The sequence below is a fragment of the Cibotium barometz genome, chromosome 20 (genome assembly GCF_041138505.1).
Source record: "Cibotium barometz isolate CiBa-2024 chromosome 20, ASM4113850v1, whole genome shotgun sequence".
Classification (NCBI taxonomy): Eukaryota; Viridiplantae; Streptophyta; class Polypodiopsida; order Cyatheales; family Cibotiaceae; genus Cibotium; species Cibotium barometz.
Window position 1 is genome coordinate 43,154,534 of NC_141065.1, and position 7,989 is coordinate 43,162,522.

Genomic DNA, 7,989 nt, shown 5'->3' on the forward strand with positions numbered 1-7,989 from the left:
GGGTTACTTATGCCTAGCAAACATGTGTGTGGTGATGATTTGTACTTATGGAATATTTTCTTACCAATTTATTATTGGTTATTTTATAGGTGAAGAGGATTTAGAAGATTGAGGAGGATGCAAACAATATTATATCAACTGGCACACATTTTTGTAAACAAGCTTTGTATATATAAATGCTACCTTGTGCACATTTTGGTTTATTTTTAGAAGCTTAGATTTATCAAGCTTAGACTTAAACTTTAATATTTTTGTTATCCTCAATTTATGGACACTCTATTTTGAGCATAAGAGAGTGCCGTGCAAGTAAACTCACCTTTTGTATTTTTGGAGGCTATGGCCAATTTTGGAATGGAAAATTGCGTAGATACTCATGTGTGGTGAGAGACCACACACATGAGGGGGGAGTCATTTTCATGAGCTAAGTATTTTACATGTTATTTATTCAATTCTTGAATATGTTGAACTTGTGGTTTTTTATGAGTTGATCAGGTTGAATAATATATTTTCTTGTAAGTCTCTATTTTCTCTATTTTCCTAGAGGATGACTTGCTGACATGTGGAAGATAATCTTTATAATTTTCCATTAGGTCCAATTCAATCGCTGGATCCAACTTTTTTAGTCATCGGACCAAGTCTAGTTCGATCAGTGATCTAACTTTTACAATCAACTAATTCAATTGCATAAATTGTGGGATTCAGAACCAGTACAATTGCTGATCCTACTTCTTCAATCGCTCGATTCGATGGTCTGATTCAATCTTTTGATCGTGGAAATTCAACTTTTTCGATCACTCGATTCTACTACAACAATCATCAGATCCAAGACTTTAATCCAATTTGACTTCTTTAATCGCCTGATTCTAATGTAGTTCGATTGCTCGATTCGACGTCAATAATTGTCTAATCTAGGATCTAACTATAGATTTCAATTGTCTGATTCAACTGCATACTTCAATTGCATGAATAAACTATAGACTTTAATTGTCTGATTCAACTGCAGATTTTCAGCAGATTGATAAATTGGTCATCATCATCTAGTGACTTCATTTCAAGCTAGTTTTTGCATCTCTCTTTCTCATATTTAATAGCAGCAATAGTCCTATAATTTGTTTGGTATTCTTTTAAAAGAAGACAAGTTAGATGGGTCAAATCACTCCCTTGGGAGTTTCATGGTAAAAAATGTCCTTTTATGGGGTCTTATTAGTGGGTGAGAAGCCCCACCCTAGCACAATTGGTCTTGCTGCTCCTCAACGTGGTTATGGCCAACATACCTAGACATATGTCCCTCAAATTATTACTGATCAAAGAAGATGGGATTCCAATGTTACATAAGCTTTGGCATTAATCGCTTTATCTATCAAAAGGTCAATTGTTCTGCATATTCAATCTTGCAAAACATCTAAACTTGCCTGGGATACTTTAGAGACTATATATTACGCTAAAAATGATGCACGAGTTGTTTTTCTCAAAAGGCAGCTTGATAATGAGAAAATGCAAGAGAAAAGGGGTCCATAAATGAACGCTTAACCAAGTTACAAGACTTAAGAGAACAGCTTCTCAACATTGATAAGATCATTCGTGAGACAAGGAAATGGTTAACATTACCCTTAACTCTTTGCATGAATCTTATCTGGGTTTTAATACTTTCCTCCAGATTTTTTTGAGAGGCAATACATGCCCTCTTACCTACCAAGAGCCAACTTATTTGTAGGAGCAGTCCAGAATAAATGCATCTATCAGTTCTAGCAGCAATCAAGCTCTTGTCACCAAAGCACAAAGGTAAGCAGTTCTAGTATAGGAGAATAATTCAAACCAATCTTCTAAGGCTAAGGACGATTCCAATAAGCCAAAGAAGGTTAGTTGTCAGTATTGGAAGAAGATTAGCCATGCACTTGAACAATGCTACAAATTACAGGCTAAAGAAAAGAAGAAAAAGGAATCTAACAAAGGTTCTACTAGTTGTGCCCTAGACAACTAGAGTGCCAAGAAACAGGACTTTATGAATGTTGTCCTTGAAGACTTCTCACCTATAGCTATTTACAGCTTTAATCCTGACGAGGATTCATGTCTCAATACTTCAAACAATTGACAATGGTGCTTCTATGCACATTACTACTCAATGAAGTTTTGTCAATCATATGGAATCTCTGTAAGATGGTTACACTGTTATGTGTGCCAGCAATGCCTCCTATCCAATCAATAGTATTGGTAAGATTTGCCTTACTACTGCTAGTGGTGAGGATATTTGTCTTAAAAATGTACTTTTTATTCTAGATATAAGGAACAATGTGCTTTTAGTGCCCACTCTAGCAAGGGGGGTTTTAATGTTGAGTTTGTAGATGATAAATGCATTGTATGTTTATAGAGAACAAGACATGCTTATGTTTACTAGAACTCCTAGCCATGGTTTGTACAAATTGGCATGTATGATAAAGAGTCATGATGCTTGTCTTGGAGACACTTCACATGTAATGAAAGATGCCTAGCTGTGGCATGCTAGGTTTGGCCATACATCTATTGATGTTTTAATGCCAGAAACATGGGATGTTAGAGGACATGCTTGAACTTGATTTCCCACCCAGATATATTTGCCAAGGATGTATTCTTAGTAAATTCCCAAAGAATGCAATAGATAGAGATGACCACAAATTGCAGCTCATACACAGTGGTGTATGTGGTCTTTTGAGACCCCCGCCCCCTTCGCAATTGCCCCGACGGAAGCAGTGTCGGCCTCTCCAGCACAAGGTAGGGATTCACACTCGGGGCCTCGCCCATGGATACCCGGACAAGAGACTAGCCCAGCAGTTCCTCCAGAACCGAACCCGAAAAAACTTCCCTCGCCCGAAAGGCACGAGCGATTCCACTATGGAAATCATCTAATAGGAGATTTATCTAACAGGTTAAGACCTTAACTAACCAAACTGATCCAACCAAACCCGTAAGTCACATGGTTAGATCAAGGAAGAGACTTGCACTTGGTCCATAGAATTATCGCTTTTTCCCACCTTAAGCGAGGCACAGCCCGCTGATTCCTTCCCACAGAACAAGGGTCTTCCTAAGACTTAATCTAACTAACGTAACTTAATCGTATCTATCTATACTGCGGGAATCCCCCAATCTAGCCTAACCCCAACCGGCCCATGGGTTAGCCAATCGCCCCAACCATTGTATTGGTGGGATTCCTTTATATAAAAATTTGGTTATATTTTGTTCCGGGTACCGAGGAAAAGAGTCCCCAAGCCCCCTAGTCGGCGCTTCAAGCAAAATTCAAGGTAGACACACCACTTACACACCCAGTATGAAATTGCCTTTTTAACAGATTCGGCTGTCTTTAAAACAATCTTTCAATGAAACCATAGTATTACTGATCATAATCCTCCAAAATATCCAGTCCATTGTTTTACAAAAATTATCATCCGGACTTCCGTTATTGAAGACCAGCTGGTCAACCAATGAGATTCAATATCAAAATCCAGTTCACAAAAATAATTCATTTCCAGTTCATACGTATCTTCCTCGACGTACGCATGGGTGTCCTAGCAACCGCCCGCGAGTCCGTGCATCACCTAGTTTGAACCCTCTAGGATCCTACTCAGGTGTCCTAGCACTTTACTCAGGGACCGCTTCGTTGGTCCTTACCCATCGTACTGGAAGCACACCATTTCAACCATGCTGAGATTAGTCAAGACCTCGGCAGGCTTTGCCGCGAGCGATGTCCCTCGACGACTCCCCGCCACCTGTTGTAACAAATCTCTCCTTAGTTAAATCACAACCAAATGCTTCTTCCAGCATTCTAGCGTAAAACGGTCCTTTAATAAAAAAAGAGTTTCTATGTAAGTAGAATTCCCAGTTTTTATTCCACAAAACCCTTTTTCCCACAATTCAGATTTTCTTAATGAGAATCACTAGTCTCACATCAGGGTAATCTACCCATCAATTTCGTCGAATTTCTAACTTAATTCTTAGTGATTTTGGTTAAAGGAAAAATTTTCTAATTCAGCAGTAGTCTATTCTTTGTATCAAATGAGTATATATCATTTTGTTGATTTATCCACATATAAATATCTTAAAATATTCTTTCCACCAATTTAATCTTCAACATTAGTATACCCTAATTTCCTACATGAAATTATGGTGAAAATTCTTCTTTTAACATCAAAATTAATTTAGACCTTTTTCTACTTAAATATAATCAAAATTTCTCTTTTTAAATAAGTAAAAATATCCATATTTTGGAATATGCCAAAAATTCATCTTTTAACATTTAAATGTTTGAATCCCGAATGTCATGGGAATTCCTCTTTTTATATCTAAATTCTTATGCATAAAAATAAATTTATCAAAGATTTCTCTTTTCTCTTAATTAAATAATTATGCATAAATACTAAAAAGTATTTTTTCATGAATATGATAAGAATCATTCTTTTTTGCATAAAATATCTAAACCTAGAATATGGTAGGAATTCCTCTTTTAGTATTATGCATAAAAATAAGATATGTATTTTTTTCTGGAAATTTTGCCATAGCTTTGCTGCAATTACTTATAATTTTTCACTTTCTAATTGAATGAAAACTTGTAATGAAAATATGATAGAAACTCTTCTTTTAAGCTTAAAATTAAACTATGTATACTTAGCATAATTATAACCATAATTATAAGCATAATTATGATTATTTCTCTTAATTAAACCAAATTAAACATTCCTTATTTCCAAAATTGTTAGTATAATCCTCTTCCCATTTAGAATGAGTTATAGTAATTTAATCAATCTAAAAAGAATTAACCATAATTTTTACTAATTTAAAATCATGAAAATATCAATTCTCATTCTCTAGCTCATCAAGCCTAGAGTTTAGATTGAAACAAAAGATTATCATTGAAAAACATCTTTTACTAAGGATCTAGCCATAAAGATGAGTAATCTTATCAAGAAAGAGATTTTTTTAAAGAAAACATTATAATTAAGCATAAAGATTAACATAATTCTATTTAGACATTATGAATCTTTGGAAAGCTTGATTTGAAGAAAGAACCATTACTTTGAAAGCTTCTCAAGCTTTAGAGGGGTTGAGAAGAAGAAAATCATTGAGATAATTGAATAAAACCCATAAAAATAGGCTTACCTCTAAATTTGGCTTGATTCTTTAATTTGAAGTGAAGCCCTCAAGCAATCCTTTGGCCACCAAGAGGAGAAGAGCAATCTTTAAGAGTTTTTGGAGAGTAGAGAAGCTCCAAGCTCCCAAGAGAAGAGGCAAATTAAGGGATAATAGAATTATGCTTATTTTTAGGATAATACTGTCATTACTAACAAATATGTTGTTTGCCTAAGAATCAATGAAGGTCACAAAGTAAAGATTTCGTCCCAAAGACAAAGTTCACATTAGACCTGTAAGATTCCTCCTCAGCCTGAATAATGAATAAGCTTTAACCTCAATTCCCTGTAATCATCCCCTATTTCAGAATGCAAGAAAATATTGTTTTCCCTTGTTTTGGCCTAGAGAGAATAAATATTCTACAGAGAGGTAATTCAATATTGAGATATTTTTGGATATAAAAATTCTCCTAATATCCAAGATATATTTCCTTGAAACAGAAGTTAAAAATAAATTCTCCAATGTGCATTAGGAATCAATTAAATATGTGTATTAAAGGCCTTAGCCTAAGGGTCCACATTTCAAAAAAATTTGGATTATGGTTCAATTAAGGTTCCTATGGGCCAATAGGATTAATCCAAGTGTTGGGATGAGATAAATCCAAAGAATAAAAGAAAATACCCAAAAATGAGTGAATGCTTACATAAGATGAAGAGTTGACTGAGTACAAGGTTTATTAGTTAAAAATTAAGGTGTATTAGTAAAAAAATGAGTTATTTAGGAGAAATGATGAATTTTTGACACCTTGGTAAGGAGGGGGAGCCCTATCAAGTAGGCACCTTTTTCTTCATCATTACTTGGGTTTTTTAATTTAAAAAAATGTGATATTTTTATCTCTCCTCTCTCCTAGAGCAAGCTGGATCAAAAAGGAAGCCAAACTAGTCCAAATCTTGTCCAAATTAGGTCAAACTGAAGCTGGAAAGCTTTAGAACCAGTTGGACTTGGTTAGTGGCCTCCCTCACCTATAAATAGACCCTCATTCCTTTGTATTTTTTTTTTACTTGGCCTTCATTCCAAAAGGATTGTTTGAAGTACTTGCTCCAACCAAACCAATTGAGTGTTTGGATAGTCACAAACAAGATAGGAAATACAATTATTTAGGTCTCACTAGGAGTGAATCTCACTATGAGTCAAAGGTGAGCCTCTTGTTGTTTTGATTTCTTTTTGCCACATATTTGGCTTGGAATCCTCTCTTTACAAAGGTATTATTAAAATTTTATCTACTTTGTGTTCTTAGGGCTGCTCATCTTTATTATAACATGAACATTTTCCTTCTATCAAATTGGCCAAAATGGGTCTCCATCATCAATTTTGAATTGAAACCGTTGAGAGTGCCTCATCAACCCCTCTTTGGTATACAAGGGTTTCTTTGTTCATTATGTGGTAGCTATTAATCTAAAGGGTCATTTCACTATTATTATAAAGGGTTATTCCAACCAAAAGATGATTTTGCTTTACAAAGCTCTCATGCCTTATTTAACACGGTTCCACCTTACACAAACATTAGCATTTACACATTTTAAAGAAAGTTATATTATGTTACCCTGGAAGCTAAAACTATTCTAGGTCACATGATTTTGTATGCAAATATTCAACGTATATCTATTGCTATAACAATATCAAGTCTCTTATCACCTTTGTAAACATTGTCATTTCAACTATTGAAAAGATCAATGAAGAGGTGTAAACAACCTGGGCTACTCATTAGTGCTTTTCTATGTGTTTCATAGTAACATCAACCGATAATATACCAATGTTTCTTATGTATTTCATGTGTTTCTCCATAATGTGTGAAAGAGAAACCTTTATGCCCATTCTTCTAATGTGTAAAAAGAGAGTCATTTATGTCCTTTCTTTTCTTTAATTGTTATAAAATATACTTTAGTTTTTTGTAATACATAAAATAGGAAAATTTTCTAAGCTATGGAAAACTAAATTAAAAAAGGAAACTTGAGTCCCAAGTTACTCATAAATATGAATATACTTTAAGATGCATCCTCTTTCTTCCAAACACGATGATATTCTCTACATTTGAAGAGAAATATTTCCTTCTTATCCACATGATCCAAATCACAACTCAAAAGAGCTATCTATAAAGTGTTAAATCCATACGCAAAACCTCAATACTGGACTAGCCCACAAAATGGATGATGATATCATGATAGATATGAGTGAAATGTCCATAAAATTTTATTTTGTTGATGTTCTTGACATAGTTATCAATATCATAATAATACAAATATTATAATAGGGCCTCTATTCTGTTCATATGTATGAATACGACAATATTATGAATCAATACAACAAGTCCCTTTCAAAGTTTTAAACCGAGAACAATTTCAAATGGAAAAAACATAAAGCTTGTTTTATAGTTTTTACATTTAGAAGTTTGGACTTTCTAAGCCATTTGTTGATACATACATACATACATACATATATATATATATATATATTAGATACATATAGTAAAATGTTTAACATCTACATACTATTTCTTTAACTTGAAGCAACTAGGTACCAACCAATGTGTTTTTGATACTAAAGTACATATCGACAAAATTAACTAATGACTGGCATTGAAGTCATTGTTGCATGCAACACTCGGCAAGCATTGTGACACTACTAGAATTTAGGCTTAATGGGTGCTAGGAATAAATAGTCTTTTGGTTTTTTTATTTACCTTTTGAAATTTTGGTTGGTTTGTTAAGATTTTAGCAATTTCACCTATAAAATGATAGAAAGGAATACCAAGTTTAAACTTCCCTTTGGGACTTTGCTTCTCTTAGGATTTCTATTTGAGCATGTGGGGCCTGATATCAAAAGTAGGATTGA